This window comes from Rattus norvegicus (assembly GCF_036323735.1).
Source record: "Rattus norvegicus strain BN/NHsdMcwi chromosome Y unlocalized genomic scaffold, GRCr8 chrY_unlocalized_4, whole genome shotgun sequence".
Lineage (NCBI taxonomy): Eukaryota > Metazoa > Chordata > Mammalia > Rodentia > Muridae > Rattus > Rattus norvegicus.
The window spans coordinates 247,274-264,449 of record NW_026947400.1 but is presented as its reverse complement, the minus strand read 5'-3'; positions in this window follow the sequence as shown (position 1 = coordinate 264,449).

Below are 17,176 nucleotides of genomic sequence, written 5' to 3'. Positions count from 1 at the left end.
TCTGCCTAATTCCCCACAAAAAAGGAAATACGTTTAGTCCATGAAGTATAACTTAACACCCACAAGAAAGAAGGCAGGGGTGGATATCATCTGTGTTCTGTGATCCTGAGAAAGGTCAGATATTTAGAAGACAGTTATCAAACATTAATGGGGAGAGGGAGAGATAAAAGAATGTACCTTTAAAATTAAATTGACTTCACTCTTCTTGGGCAGAAACATTTGAAATAATATTGTCCATTGTCCTTCCTGGTAAGTGTGTTTTAATTGTTGTTTCAGATCCACCTCCTGGGACATTGGTCCTTATTTGAGTGTGTGGTTGCTAATTGCTAAGGAGGGCCTGGGAAGGGGCTGCCAAAGTGAGGTTCCAATAGGACAGAAGATGAGGTCAAATGAGGCTGGCAATAATTCTGGCCTTAGAAGGGCAAACACAATAAATATATATGATGGGAATGTGTCTGGTCACAGAAATATAAAACCAATCAGTATCCCTTAATCCCAAGGGTGTGATTTACTTGGGAAGAAACACCAATGCATACACAGCATCAATTCAACAGCCCAGCCATCCCACAGGACTCTTGGCTCATCCATCTTTCTCCTCTTACTGCCCTCAGTGATTGGCTATAATGTAGTCACAAGATGGCTGCTGCATTCCCAGAGAACACATCACAGTCCTCCACAGCAGAACTCCAACACTGGATGGGAGGAAGTAGAAGAGAGATGAAACTGTCTTGGATAACTCCCTATTTTCAACAGGCAGAAAAAAAAATCTTTCCTCAGAAGATTTTTGGTCTGTCTCAGTGAGTCTTCTGATGCACCTCAACACCAGTGATATGCACAGAACAAAGCTAGCATGACTGATTCAAACTAATCAATATTCCCTCCTTGGATTAAAGGATAGAAAGTCAGATATACTAATATCCAAATGAAACTGGCTATTTGCAATGAGAATTTTGGTGTATTTAAAAAGATAGAAATATTATAAGACTATGTTTTTGTTTTAATCCAGGCTGTGGGGCATGTGGTTGCTTCCGAATATCAACAGTGGCTGATTATGATTTGCCTTGTGTTCTCGCAGGGGTGTGATTTTGCGACCAGCAGATAGATTTTGCAAGTGTGTAACATTTGGAATGCTGGAGACTTTTCAGAGAACAAATAAATGCAAGAGCCCCATAGTTGGGCTGCTGTTGGTTGCAGTTTGTTAAATAGTCACGCCCAAAGAAGAAACTAAACATCCTGACAATGAAGATCAAACTTGCCCCCCAGGGAACTCCATGCCCCTAATCAATAGGAGGTCATCTAATGGTAATAGAAACCCTTTCCCTCTCTCCTCTTTTGTCTCCTATCTAGTGTTAGGGGTTAAATGTGGGAGAAAGGAGAACCTACAAAGTAGCAAAAGGACGACTAGAGCTATTGAATGAAGGTCCATCATCAGACACAAATTATAAAGCGTGTGTATCAGGTAAAAACAGAGACAATTTTAGGAAACCGGCCAGTTGGATGCCACTGTTATTTAAATGGAATTTAGCAGCTCCGTATAGAGGTATCTTCCCTTCCCATTCATTTGGGGACATGATACAATTCAAAGGGATATCCTTGTTTGTTCCATATGTCTCAGTCTCTCTCTCTCGTTCCTCACACTCTGGTGTCTGAAGTGGAAATTTCTGGTTGTCCTGTGATGCAGACTCATGTGGTGTTTCGTAAAGGCGAGTCACGTGATATTGGGAGAGATTATGAATATGACTCAGTAGACACTGATGAGGTGCTTGCATTGTTTGCCTGCAATCCATCCTTGGTCTTGATTCTCACTGAACTTCACTTTATTGCGGTGTGGCAAAGTAATCCTGGTATTCCAGCTGGTTCTGGTCACTCCTGCTGACTAGTGCCAGTTTGATGGAGGCCTGATCGTTTCTGCAAGATTGTGCTACCAGTGCTGTTTTGTGTTTGGTGACATTTTTTTTTCAACTGGACTATTGGTATCCTGACACTACTGGACTGGACTGCAGGTGTCCTGACAGGTCAGATTGGATTTGCCCCAAAGAACTACTTCTAAACAGGTCCAAATCCACTTGCCCTATATATCATCTTTTCTCCCCTACCTTTGGACAGTGGGCTAGAAGGGGGCTCTAAGCATTTGAGAACCCTTATTAATGTAGGTTTGAAAAAAAATCTAAGTCTACATGAATCCCCATATAATGAAGGGTTGTCAGACTCGTTTCCATTACAACTTCTTTTCCCTTGCATCTGCTTTTGCAACTATCTCCTCTTTAAAGAAAGTGCTCAGGGAGTTTTCTGAGGAAATATCATTACATGAATGGATGTTTAATAACATATTTTCCCATGTGTGTATGTATATATGCATATATGCATATGTGCATATGTGCATATGCATATGTGCCTGTATGTGTTCATGTGTGTGACATGCAGGCCAGTGGACCAATTTACCTTGTTTATGATCCAGTGCTTCTCTGTGTCCTGAATCAAACCAGTATAGGTCAGAAGAACTGGCAGTAAATACCAGGAATTCTCCAACTCTTGGTACAAGAACTTATACCCATGCTAAGTTTTTTACCTTGTATCCAGTTCCTCAGGCTCCACCCCAAGCTGTCTCCCTCATCCCAAGCAGTGTGCTTGAAAAGGAAACCTTAAGTAATTATTAGGACTAATGGCCTGACCAGAGTGATATAAGCACCATAAGGGCATTTCACACAAAGAGTGGGAATTCGGACCATTGATATGAAAATGATAAATGAAACATGTGACAGCTTTTAAAACCTTAAGGACAACCCAGAGCCTATTAGGGAAAGCTGAAAACTGTGTCTTCACTCACTCAAGACAAGAATCAACAGAAACCCAAACTTGTGTCAGCTTACATCCTATGAAACTCCATAAGCTTGTTTCTTATTTAAGAGGCATAAGCCACTTTCCCTCTGATGCTGTCCCTACTACACAACTAAAGCAGGGAACGGCTTCCTACAGCTGTGGGGTTGTGCGTAGACCAGTACCAGATTGTCTCTCATCCCTGTCCCACCCCCAATGTCATATTGACACATCCAATTGACCAGGTGACAGCAATGTCTGGCTATCACTTCTGAAGATGAGCAGGAACGTGCAAGGTCACAGAGCAGAATGCATTGAATTTCATCCTGAAATTGGGAAACATAACATTCCCGTTTCCTAGATGGGATACCTTGTGCATACCTGGCCCTATTAGAGATGTCTCTCTCTTTGGACAATAGAACAAGAACTGGACTAAGACCAGTATTATCTTGAAAAACATCTACATGAGACTGGTCTCCAAGACAAGTGGTGTGTGTGTGTGTGTGTGTGTGTGTGTGTGTGTGTGTGTGTGTGGGTGTACACTCGTGACTTGTGTATGTGCATGTAGGTAGAGGTCGGAGGACAATTTTGGGTGTCACTCCTCTTTGAAATAGTTTTTCTTATTTGGGGGAGACACATACATGCTACAACACATATGTAGAGACCAAGGGACATGTTGTAAGATTCAGTACCATCTTCCACCTGGTGGGTCTTGGTGATTGAACTCAGATCCTCAGGCTTGGTGGCAAGTGCCCTTGCATTCTGATCTATCTTGCCAGGGCCTGTCTTGGTTTATGAGGTAGGCTTTTCTCACTGGGATCTGGGAACTGGTGCCTGTGATGGTTTGGTTGCATGCGTGCCTGTGTCCCTGTGTGTGTGTGTGTGTGTGTGTGTGTGTGTGTGTGTGTGTGTGTGTGTGTGTGTGCGTGTATGTTCAGCCTAGGGAGAGGCAGCGTTAGAGGTATGGCCCTGTTGGAGTGTATGTGTCCTTGTTGGAGTGAGTGTGTTACTGTGGGTGTGGGCTTTAAGACCCTCATCCTAGCTACCTGAAAGCCAGTATTCTCCTAGCAGCCTTCAGATGAAGATGTAGAACTCTCAGCTCCTCCTGCACTATGCCTGCCTGGATGCTGCCATGTTCCCACCTTGATGGTAATGGACTGAACCTCTGAACCTGTAAGCCAACCCCAATTAAATATTGTCCTAATAAGAGTTTCCTTGGTTAGGGTGTCCGTTCATATCAGTATAACCCTAAGTAAAACATTGATTCTGGGGTGGCCAGTGAACTTCAGAGGTCCCCAAGAACTGTCTCCCTTATTCTGGTGTCAGAGTGGATGCTACCACTTTGGACTTGTAAGTTGGCTCTGGGGATCCAAACTCAGGTCTCCATGCATGTACAGCAAGTAGTTTACCTACTGACCCATATCCTTTAGCTAAAATATGGGTTTAAAAGGAGATAGAGGTAGAGCCCAGGTGCCTGACATCAGGGAAGCTGAGCTCTGGTACACACAATGGCAGCTGTTAAAGGGTGAAGGTCATGGTACAGGGGACTTTAGGGCCAAGGAGACATAACAGGGACATTCTTGGGACTTAGGTTGCCAGTGCTGCCTCCACACAGAAGCCTGATGATGCTGATGCAAGCTGGAGGAGAGTCATCTCCATTGGTAGAGGTTGTGGTCATCTAAATGTCTCCCCTACTCCACCCCCAGTAAGACATCACAAAAGATGACATCATTGGGGAGCAGCACTTTGGAGGGTGTGACTTCAGTCATAAAAATGGACTCCTCCTCTGTGTTAATGGTGCAATTATGTTTAAAAAGTACCGCCAGAGAGCTTGCTGGAACTTCTCAGCCCAGGAAAATATAGGCAGAATGCACCATCTACAAGCCAGGTAGCAGGCTTCAGTAAATTTGCCATTTCTCTGATCTTGGACTTGAAGCCTCATTATCAGTCATCCAGTCTGTGAGACTGGAGTGACAGCAAGCTGGCTAGTTCCTGGGTGAGGCAGGGATCAGCCAGGAGAGGGGTGAACATACAATGTGCTTCTTTATTTCTAGTGAGAACAGAATGCAGATGAATGCTTCAAGGCTAAGCAATATGAGTGGCACAGCTTGGTCAATCTCGGGCCCAAAATATAAAGCAAACAAGAAAAATAAATTGTATGAGAGAGTTGGCAGACATGATCACTAATCTTGTTTGCTGACTTGAGTGGCTCTGAATTCAATTAAATTGCTCACATCTCGGCACACTTATGAGGGATTTTCTTGATTAGGATATTTGAATCAGGAAGATTTGCCCTAAGTGTAGGTGGTGCCTTCTGGTGGCAACCCAGAATTAAGAATGTTAAAGAAGGAGGCTTTTATTTTGTCTGCCTGCTTTCACTCTCACTGGCAAGTTCATCTCTCCTGTGGCTGCTGCATTCCTTTGCTAATATTCTAACCACCTTCTCTGATATCACAGGTTAGACTGAAGACTAACGCCTCCAGTAAACTCACCTGACTTCAGCACCAGGTTAAGATGGCTGAGTAATCAATCGTCATAGACTGAGCAGCCAATGGTTTTCTCAATTCCCTTGTATGAGACAACCATTGTTAGATTATCCAGTGTCCTGTAAACAAATTACCTTTTGATGTGTTTGTTAGTTTGAATAGGAGTGGGCACCTTAGACCCTGTGTTTGAATGCTTGACCCATGAGGAGTGATACTATTAGGAGGTGTGGCCTTGTTGGAGTAGGTGTGACCTTGTTGGTGTAGGTTTGGCCTTGTTGGATTAGGTGTGGCATTATTGGAGAGGGTGTGGCCTTGTTGGTGTAGGTGTGGCCATGTTGGAGTAGGTGTAACTTTGTTGGAGTAAGTGTGCTACTGTGGTGGGTTTTCATTGAGATTTGTATATACTCAAACTATGCTCAGTGGTAGAGACAATCCCTTTCTGCTGCCTGTGCATCAATAACTTTAGGCTCCTCCAGCACCAACACTGCCTGGATGCTCCCATGATTCCTGCCATGTTGATAATTGACTGAACCTCTGAAACTGTAAGCCAGCTGCAATGGAATCTTGTCCTTTATAAGAATTACCTTGGCTTATGTGTCTGAAGCCATGAGAATGCTCAGGCTACAGAAGAGCCTTGCCTCTATTGTCCTCCACTGTGGTAAAAAAAAGGTCAAGTTGGACCCCAATGCGACCAATAAAATCGCCAATGCCAACTCATGTTAGCTGAACAGGAAGCTGATTGAAGATGTCCTGATCATCTGGAAACCTGTAACTGTCCATTCTCAGACTCGCTGACAGAAACACACCTTGAAGGGCAGGCATATGGTCATAGGGAAGGAAAGAGTGCTGCCAACACTTGGGTGCCTGAAAGGGTGACCGGAATGAGAAGGATGAGTAACCTGCACCGGCTTCTCAGGAGATACTGTGAATCTAAGAAGATTGACTGCCATATGTATCACAGCCTGTACCTGAAGTTTAAAAGGAATGTATACAAAAACCAAAGGATTCTTATGAAGCAGATCCTTAAACCGAAGGCAGTTTAGGCCCGCAAGAAGTTACAGGCTGACCAGGTTGAGGCTCGCAGTTCTAAGACGAAGGAAGCACAAAAACGCGTGGGAGGAGCGCCTCCAGGCCAAGAAGGAGGAGATCATCAATACTCTGTCCAAGGAGGAAAAGACCAAGAAATAAAGATTCCTTCATGTCTGTGCATAGTGACCTCTCTGTGGCCTCACATGATCAGTCATTAAAATAAAACAAGCCTTAAAATAAAAAAGAGTTACCTTGCCTGTGATGTCTGTTCACAGCTATGGAAATCTAACTAAGACAATGTGTATTCATGCTGCCATTTCTGTTTCTCTGGAAACCCTAATACAATGGCGCTCTTGAGAGAGGAACAAGTACCCACCATTCAACATAAATTCCAGTTTACTTTTCTGGTGAATATGAAGTTGTTGTGGTTTAAAAAAAATACAAACTTGGTTTTTTGTTTGTTTCATTTGGGGTTTTGTTGTTGCTGCTGCTGCTGTTGTCGTTGTTTTTAAAGAAGAAACACATTAAGACTCTTCATCCCTAACTGGCTGGCAAACACCGAGCCCACATCATCTAAAGCGATTAAGGCATTAGGAATGTGTTTACACAGAAACATAAAGTTATCCTGTCAAGTTCAGATGAGAGACAACATCGGCCATGTGGGCAAGCCTAGAGCCTCAACCATTTAACACAAACAAATCAGGACACACTGTCAGAAGCCTGTCAGTCCAACAGAGAGGAGGGCCTGCATTTTGTGTTGTTATTTTCTTTTATGAATTTTTTGCGCCACCCTGCTCATTAATCCAGTTTATAATATTAACTCTGGCACTTTTTTCTTGGCTCATCAAATAATTCCTTAATGAACTGTCAGCTCACAGCCCCCATCGCCATTGTAATGACTATCAAATTAAATTCATCTTGACCACAGTGGTTTTTAGAACTCTATGATGACAGAAAACACAGGGAAAAGAACCTCTTTCATTGTATTTGAAGGAAGACATAGTCATTCACCTGCAGCCTTCCCCCAGTGCTGACAGTTCCCAAGGTCTGTGATGAGAACTCTGCCTCATGGGCACCATCAGAGCCATGAGGTGAGCACTTCCAAACCAGGAGGCATTATACTGACATGACCATACAGTGCTCCCTCACCTACAGTCACCGGGTTCCAAACTTCTGCTGTCCCTCCTCCCCTTAAAAGAGAGCTGTTGGGATCCACACTCAGCATCAACCATGCCCATAAACCAAAGCTCATACCTTTTAAAAATCAGATGTGTTTATATTATCAAATGTGTTAATATTCTGGCTACATGGAACTGTGTGCACCATGTGCCTGCCTGATGTCTGAAGAGGCCAAGAGAGGGCATTAGATCTTCTGAAACTGGCCAACAGTTCAACTGTGAGCCATCATATGGATGCTGGTTATAGAACCTGGGTCCTCTGCAAGAGTAACAAGTGTTCTTCGTGGCTGAGCTGACTCTTTAAGCCCCAGAATCTGTCCCCTGTCCCCGGATATCCTTTGCTACTCTACAAAACCACATGGGAGACTTGGTGACCATCCTAGAGAATAGACTTCACCCTTTCAATGAAGAGGATGCCATGGCTGGTTGTATTGTAGACACTAGGAGACTCTTAAGGAAAGTGCCTAGTATAGGTGAGTCCTGTGAAACCAAGACTGGAGGAGCACCCTGGACTGGATAGAGATTGTATTGGGCCATTGCAGAAGATAAAAGTGTGATGGTGCCAAGGACGTTTGAGCAATCCCATGAACTATTCTGTCTGGGAACTTAGTTAGGTTTACACTGTTGAGAAGAGACACCATGACCAAGGACATCATGTAATCGGGGCTGGTTTACAGGTTTAGAGGCTCAGTCCATTATCATCAAGGCAGAGGGCATGGCAGTGTGCAGACAGACATGGTGCTGGAGAAGGAGCTGAGAGTTCTACATCTTTATCTAAAAGAAGCCAGGAACAAACTGTCTCCCACATCGCTGGGAGAAGGATATCAAGAACTCACTCCCACAGGGAGACCCCTCCTCCATGAAGGCCAACCTCCTAATACTGCCATTTCCTGAGCAGTGCACATTCAAACCACCACAGGGTCTCTTCGCATATATGATAATTGCACTCTTGTTTTAAAGACTTGCTTAAAGACTCATGATGTTTGCGTGAAGAACATTCGTTGGGTCTTGGTGGCTCTAAAACCCCAAGAACATGAAATCCTTTATTACCCTGAAGTATGAAATTGGCATGTGTGCACAGCCCCTCCCTTCCTCTGCAATATCATAATGTTAAGTGTGTGGAGCTCCAGTATGCAGCCTCATACGTGCCGGCATGTGTGAATTCTTGAGCCACACACTCAACAGAACCAGGCATGAGCCTTCTGTACTTTTGTTTATGGCTCTGAACACTGGCCTAGACTGATGGGCAAATAGTTCCGGGAGGAAGATTGCTGGGTGCAGCCAGAGGCATGAAGGTATGTGATTTAATTACAGAGCTGAAGGAATCTGCCTGGTTTCTTCCTGTACCACATGAGAGAGGAAGTCACTCTGCTCTGCCAATTGCAAAAAAATAGAATAAAATAAAATAAAAATCAAAGAGAATAAGCCCATAGGATGCTTGTTTTACATAGACTAGATCATGAGCCCTGTTAATATTTAATATCCATATATACAGAGGAACCATTGCTTTTTGTGCAGAGATGGGGTCATTTTTAAGCACCAAGGTCTAGATCAGGCAGATCTGGGTCTTTGGTGTGAGAACACCTCTCTTCCTGTGGAGTTCCCCTCATGACCACTAAGGTGGCCACATGATCCCAAGTTCACCACCATTCTGCTGAGCCCCATAACAAATGAAGTAGAACACATGATTTGGGGAGATGAGATGGGCAGATTTTAGACCATCTCCTATGCACAGCAGAGAGCAGTGTTGAAAGGACTGGAGAAGACTTTGGCTGACCCCAGGCCTTTTGGCAAAGAAACAGCTGACAAACTGCCCCACAATGTTCCAGTTGTGGGTGTTTCCTTCAATAACAGAGAGTTTAAAACAGCACCCTTGCCTCTCCCCACCTCCTCCAAGTGATGGGAGGTAGGCCCACGGGCCACCAGGCTTCCTGTAGGAGAAGGCTCTCTGCTTCCCTCAGAGCAGCTCCCTAAGAAAATAAATAGCATGTGGTCATTATTCAAATGAGGTTTAATTAATGTAGAACTCGCCCCCTAAATTTTCCAAGACACCCATGATAATGAGCTCCCAGCTCTCTTCCCCTCCAGTTTGTGATGTCAAGCTGAAGAGCTGCATGTGACAGAACCTGGGAAGCTTAGGACCCGACAGCAGTTTGACTCCACAGTCTCACAACTTGTAGAAGTATCTCGGCCCCAAAGCCTGTGTTCAGCCATCCTTTCAGTGGTAAAGGAGGTGTGGTTGGTGACATGATCCCCAGAGAGCCTCTAAGGTTAAAAAAGAGGCTCAACTCAAGAGACTTTGAGGCTGTCTCTAATTTACACACCTGAACCAGCCCTGGCACTAATTCCTGCCAATACATTTCATAAATAGGACAGTAAAAGGCACTGTGTCACACTGACCTTTATTCATAGCCTCACGTCCTTGCTCAACCGACAAGAATACACCTCCAGAGTCATGGAGGAAGCACTATTGTGCTTGTGGTTTGAACAAGACAGGTTAGAGGAACTGGAGAGTTAAGGGTGACGCTAAAATGTAGAGCAGCTATCTTCAGGTGTCTAGCATTTGTCTCCTGATGGCTGAGCATCAGAAACATCAACGCAACTGACCCAGCCAAGGCTGCCTGCAGAGATAGTGCATGTTTTCCTAAAGATATCTTAGTCGAGGCTGAGAAACACATGGGCCTTAAGAGATAGCCCATCAGTTAAGAGCATGTTCCAAACTCGCCTGGAACCCAAACTCTGTTCTTAGGATCCACTTAAGCAGCTCACAGCTGCCTGTAAATCAGCTCCCGGGAACCTGAGGTCCTCTTCTGGCCTCCAAGGGAATCTGCAAAAAATATGCATGCACGTGCATGCGTATGTGTGCACACACACACAATTGAAACTGTCCTTACTGAGGGTCAGGAAGTGTATTGCCTGTGGTTTCACGCGGTTACTAATCCACTCTCATTCCTACATCCAAACGATGTAACTCATAAAACCATGTTGGAAATTTATTTCCAAAAAGAAAATCACTGAAGAGAAACAAGTGATGGGCTAGAGAGATGGGTCAGTCCTAAAGAGCAATGGCTGCTCTTGCAGAGGACCCGAGTTCCATTCCCAGCACACACGTGGCAGCTGACTACCATCCATAAGTCCAGTTCGAATAGATCAGACATCCTCTTCTGATCTCTAAGGGTACCATATGCATATAGCACATGCACATAGGTGCAAGTACTTATAAAATAACAAAATATATCTAAAAAAATTAAATAAAAACAAGTATATTCAATCACTATATTTTACCTAATTTTTAAACTTCACTTTGTCCTTCAACCTTGCTGTAAATTATATTTTTCGAAAAATGGTGCCTGAAAAGCCACAGAAGTTTGTATAAAGCTCTCTCTAAATGCCCATGTTCAAATCAGAAACAGTGACAGTCACCTTCTCTGTGTAATAAACTCACTAATTTCCCCCTGTGGTTTAGAAGAGGATAAAGTTTTACCTGAATTGAGGTCTCTGAATGGGACAGGAACTGATCAGTCTGTGACTGCAGAATCCAGTGTTCCCACCACTGCTGACAAAGGAAAGAGCCCTCCCCACGGGTCCCACAGACTCCAAATGCTGGTGCAATAATCGAGTCTCTTGATTTTCCTCTCTGTGAGAAAAAGGCATCCATTGACCTGGAATTCATCCAGAACCTTCAAGAGTCAGAAACATCCTGCAGAACAAAGCAGCTTCTCTGGCCCTTCCAAGGTCCTGAGAACATCACTAAGTCCAGTCCACTGAGAAGATGAGGGCACCCTCTCTGCCCTCCAACCTGGGGCATCTCTCCTTAGGGGAGGAGACTCAAGAGAAAAGATAAAACTCCTGGCAGAAAACAATTTCTCTCAAACAAATTAATTTTAACTTTTAACTTAAGCACCAAGAGGATCAAGTAAAATCATTGATGAAAGAGCAAATAGTTTCATGATTTCAAACACAGTCGTCAGTCCAAATTAAAAAACAAAACAAAAGCCAAAAAGATTCTAGACAATAGCACAGAAAACAAACCAGACAAACAAGACCAAGACAAAGCATCCTAAAACCAATTTCCACAGATGCCTGGTACCTTTAGTACCTCGTCCAAACTGCAGCTTAACCTTAGCTGCTTCTGGGATGAGACGGACCATCTCATTTTACCTCCCAACAGAATTCCAGAGTGTCCTCTTGTCCTAAAATCTGTCCAATGGTCCACCATAAAAAAGGGGTTATCAAAGTCTGCCCCATGGCAAAGAAAAAGAACACCAAACACATAAATAGAATACAGACAACAGACACTAATAAGTCCAATCACACTTGTCCGCACCTATACTTAAATAAGCAGCCGAATGCGACCTCCGAAAGAGTGGGATTTTTTCTCCGCTCCCATCTAGGTAAAAGGAGCACTCCTACTCCTCTGTTCCAGAAAACCACAATCAGGTCCTCCTGACTGCCCACAGCCAGGCTCTCTCAACTGTCCTCCACCTGTGAAACATCTTCCAGGGGCCGCATCTTGCGGACCCAGGGGCGTCCCGCACTTGCACAGCCAGAAGATAGTTACGGATCACTAAAGCAGCTGCACAAAGTCGGATTCTACTTCCACTCTCAAGCACTGACCAGAGTAAGATTCCACTTTACTCTCTAAGCGCCGTCCAGAGTGAGATTCCCGATCGGTACCAACACGCACATGTGCACACATAAACATGGCGGAACCAAAACAGACAAACACAGACTGACCAATGCAGCACCGCTCACACAGAAACACTCAGACAAAAATCCATCTCACCTCCAAGGGGTCTTCGGAGTCTGAGGTGGACGCAAAGATCCCAGACGAGCCCCCAAGTAAAACATGCTACGCAGAGAGACTCTTATTCAAGTCTTGAGAAATTGCAGACCCCAGACAAAGAAAGACCATTTTGGATGTAATAAGCAAAGGCGAGGTTTATTACGGAGACCTACTATAGAGAACTCTGGGCCGACATGTATCCTGCGTAAGAAACAGAGGTGTTGACCCCAAAATTTAAAAGTGAGGGGTTTATATAGGGAAAGCTAGGGGCTTTGGCGTGGTTACACACAATTGGCTAATTTTTGCTGTGGCTATAAGTGATTGGCTCTTTCAAACAGACAACACAGCAGAAGAGTACGTGCTGACTGGGGCGTACAGGATTTTAGAAGCTAGGGGCTTATCAGGGTTTGAAAGAGGTCTGGTTAAGGTGTGACTCTGAATAAGCTGGGGGAGGTGCCCTTCTGTTTCTTAGTGGCCCGTCAGTCTTGGCCGTAGGTCAGGCCCCACCCTGTCTGGATTTTGAAACTTATTCTTTTTATTTTATATTTTAAACCTTAAATCTGTATAATTTTCTTTTCTCTCCCCTCTTCCGCTCTCTCTCTCCATCTCCTCCTTTTCTCTGCCTGTACTCTGCTCTCAACTCCCCTTCCCATGCCCCTAAATAAACTTTATTCTATACTAGTCCCCATCTAATGACTGGTGTCTGGATGTGCAAGGGAGGATGCCTCAGCATGGGCCGGCTGAGGTATCCCCTCCAGTACACTCTTTAAATCATAAATTTGGCTTTTTTGACCAAGCCATCTCAGTCATTCAACAGGTTCTCCAGGACAGGAGTGAGGATTACAAAGTAAAAAACAATTAGGCAACATTTAATATTACATTCTGAGGCTGAAGTAGCTTTAATTTTCTCAGTCTGCTTTTATGTCACTTTAATTACATGCAGAATGATCAGATCAATTCTGAGTCGAGGTGATAAACAAAATCCTGTAAACCCTTTTTGGGGACTAATCAGGCTGACTAATACAAAAGGACTGCCATACAAGCTTCAGCTGACCCTGCTCTGAGCTTTGCATTAACTCAAATGTAAATGTTCTTAATCAGGGTCTATTTTCTTAGTTCAAACCCAAAGTAAGATTTCTGCCCGAGGATTTTTCTTTTGTTCTGATAATGTGAGATTCGTGTTAAGTGTCTAGAAGCAAGTAGCAACAGAAAGGTTCTCCACACTTTTTATAAAACACATCAATTCTAACAGTTGGAACTGTGCTGTATGGAAAGTTAGAGAAGCTTGAGTGATGCAAACAGGAAACAAAACATTTTCATACTTCAGTGAAACCTCACTCTCCAGTACTGAGGAGGACCTGAGCTACAGTGTCCATAGCAGTAATTTCTCAATGATAGGGAGACACTTTATCATTGGGTATCTCCTTATTTTAAACTGCCATGTTTTTTTTTTTCAGGATACGTACATGATATTTATTTATTTGATTGTCAGTTTTTATGTATTTAATGTGTGTGGGTATTTTGTCTGCATTATGTGGTGTCCACATGAATGCCTGATGCTTAGAAAGCCAAAGAAGGTGTCAGATCATTTTGGTTGTGAGTTCACAGTTACTTGCTAGAATTGAACTTGGGTCCTTTGTGAGAACAGCCAATGCTCTGAAACACTGAGCCAATCTCCCTGGTTAAGCCATCCATTAATAGGAGTTGGAAGTGCCATTTCCACATCTAGATACTAGGATAAAGAGTTCCACCAATATATCCCTTGTATGTGTGTCCAGAACCTTCCAGGGGTATCTGAAAAGATCTTCCCAGTTCAGGCCCAATACCTCTGAGACTTTCGCATGGTAACCCCAGCTTTAGTCACCTTGGTGGTGGCCTGAACCATTCAAAATGAAAGCAGTAAAAAGTTCTTAAGAAGCCATGGCTTTTTGTTTAGCTTTTGGTTATTAGCATCTTTGATGAAAAGCTGGATTATAGGAAAAAGTTTTTGAACATGAATTTGGGATCATAGAATTCACATCCAACAAACTGGCCTCAGAGCTGGAGAGTGGAGACTCAGAAGGTATTTGAGAACTGTCCAAAGCTACATCTCGTTTCCCCTTGCAACTGCAAGAGCAGGAGAGACCATTTTCTGAGTTGTACTGTTTTGTATTGCACTGGGCTTGGTAATGAGAAAACACAATGCGTCCCTTTGTAGCCTCAGAATCCAGGCTCTCCTATGCAGTTACCCAAGTTTCAGGAGGGCACATGTGCACTGCCACAGTTCTAGCAGGAAATTGAAGACTTCTGTATTCTGTTGTCTTCCTCATGGGCTGAGGCTCCATGTCAATAGCATCTTTCAAGGCTGTTCCTCTGCAGCTCCGAAACCTCTTTTCTTTTTAATGTAAAGCAAGATTATTTTGCCTATTAAGTAGAGTTCTTAAACTACCACAACTTGGTAAACAATGTGAATTTGTATAAGTCATCTTAAAAGCCTGAGGTTTGCTTTCACTGTTCTTGTTTATTAATGAGTTGTTAAAAAGATGCAGCCTATTCTAACAGGATAAATATTTTTGACAATTTCATGTTGAGTCAATGAAGGCTCACAAATGAGCAATAATCCTCAATGAGGAAAACAAAAAGCTGTTGTCTACAAGGAACAGTGCACACACACAAACAAAAAGAACTGTGTAAAAATAACTAACTTATCTCGAACACATGGGCACTGGAGAAAATTTCCTGAACAAAACACCAATGGCTTTTGCTCTAAGATCAAGAAGTGACAAATGGGACCTCATAAAACTGCAAAGCTTCTGTAAGGCAAAGGACACTGTGGTTAGGACAAAACGGCAACCAACAGATTGGGAAAAGATCTTTACCAATCCTACAACAGATAGAGTCCTTATATCCAAAATATACAAAGAACTGAAGAAGTTAGACTGCATGGAGACAAATAACCCTATTAAAAAATGGGGTTCAGAGCTAAACAAAGAATTCACAGCTGAGGAATGCCGAATGGCTGAGAAACACCTAAAGAAATGTTCAACATCTTTAGTCATAAGGGAATTGCAAATCTAAACAACCCTGAGATTTCACCTCACATCAGTGAGAAGGGCTAAGATCAAAAACTCAGGTGACAGCAATGCTGGCGTGGATGCGGAGAAAGAAGAACACTCCTCCATTGTGGTGGGATTTCAGACTGGTACAACCATTCTGGAAATCAGTCTGGAGGTTCCTCAGAAAATTTGACATTTAACTGCCTTAGGATCCAGCTATACCTCTCTTGGGCATATACCCAAAAGATGCCCCAACATATGAAAAGACACGTGCTCCACTATGTTCATCTCATCCTTATTTATAATAGCCAGAAGCTGGAAATAACCCAGATGTCCTTCAACAGAGGAATGGATACAGAAAATGTGGTACATCTACACAATGGAATATTTCTCAGCTATCAAAAAGAATGATTTCATGAAATTCGTAGGCAAATTGTTGGAACTGGAAAATATCATCCTGAGTGAGCTAACCCAATCACAGAAAGACTTACATGGTATGCACTCATTGACAAGTGGCTATTAGCCCAAATTCTTGAATAACCATAGATGCCTAGAACAAATGAAACTCAAGACGGATGATCAAAATGTGAATGCTTTTCTCCTTCTTTAAAAGGTGAACAAGAATACCCTTGGCAGGGAAGAGAGAGGCAAAGATTAAAACAGAGACTGAAGGAACACCCATTCAGAGCCTGCCCCACATGTGGCCCATACATATACAGCCACCCAATTAGACAAGATGGATGAAGCAAAGAAGTGCAGACTGACAGGAGCCGGATGTATATCGCTCCTGAGAGACACAGCCAGAATACCACAAATACAGAGGCGAATGCCAGCAGCAAACCACTGAACTGAGAATAGGACCCCTGTTGAAGGAATCAGAGAAAGAACTGGAAGAGCTTGAAGGGGCTCGTGACCCCATATGTACAACAATGCCAAGCAATCAGAGCTTCCAGGGACTAAGCCACTACCTAAAGACTATACATGGACTGACCCTGGACTCTGACCTCATAGGTAGAAATGAATATCCTAGAAAGAGCACCAGTGGAAGGGGAAGCCCTGGGTCCTGCTAAGACTGAACCCCCAGTGAACTAGACTGTTGGGCGGAGGACGGCAATGGGGGGAGGTTTCGGAGGGGAACACCCATAAGGAAGGGGAGGGGAGAGGGCGATGTTTGCCCGGAAACCGGGAAAGGGAATAACACTCGAAATGTATATAAGAAATTCTCAAGTTAATAATAAAAAAAAAAGAATCCAAAGCATGGAGTAGTTTATTCTGAGCTCAGGACACAATACTTGTCTTTCCCTTCTTCCAATGGAACTTTTGTCTGTCCAAAAAAGAATAAAGGCCATGAGCCCTCAGAAAAACAACTTTGCCCTTTCTAACACTTGGCTTTTGAGATATGGAAATTAATGACATAAGCTCTCTGACTTCCAAGAAAAATAACAAGCAGGGAAGTCAAGATGCTTCTGAGAGGCTCCCTGCTCCTGATCCTCATATGTGGAAGGCTCAGATCAAGGCTATCTCTTCATTGATCCCACTCAATGCCTAATCATGTCTCATTGAGCTTTCCCATACACCAATTCTTTCTTCCTTTATTTATACAAGACAGAAGGCCAGCTTCCTTCACCCATCTCTGATCTCTTCATGCTCTTTGTTCTCCGTCTCAAATGGCTGTTTACTCTGAATTAGAGGCCAACTAGTAAACACTAGTGGTACTGAAGGAATATCTGAGAGGCAGTTGCACCACAAAATCACTTGTGACACCACAGAAGAAGCTAAGGCTCTCCAGGATACAAGAGATTTTTCAGGGAGGGCCTAATGATGATGTCACTGAGAACTGCCATA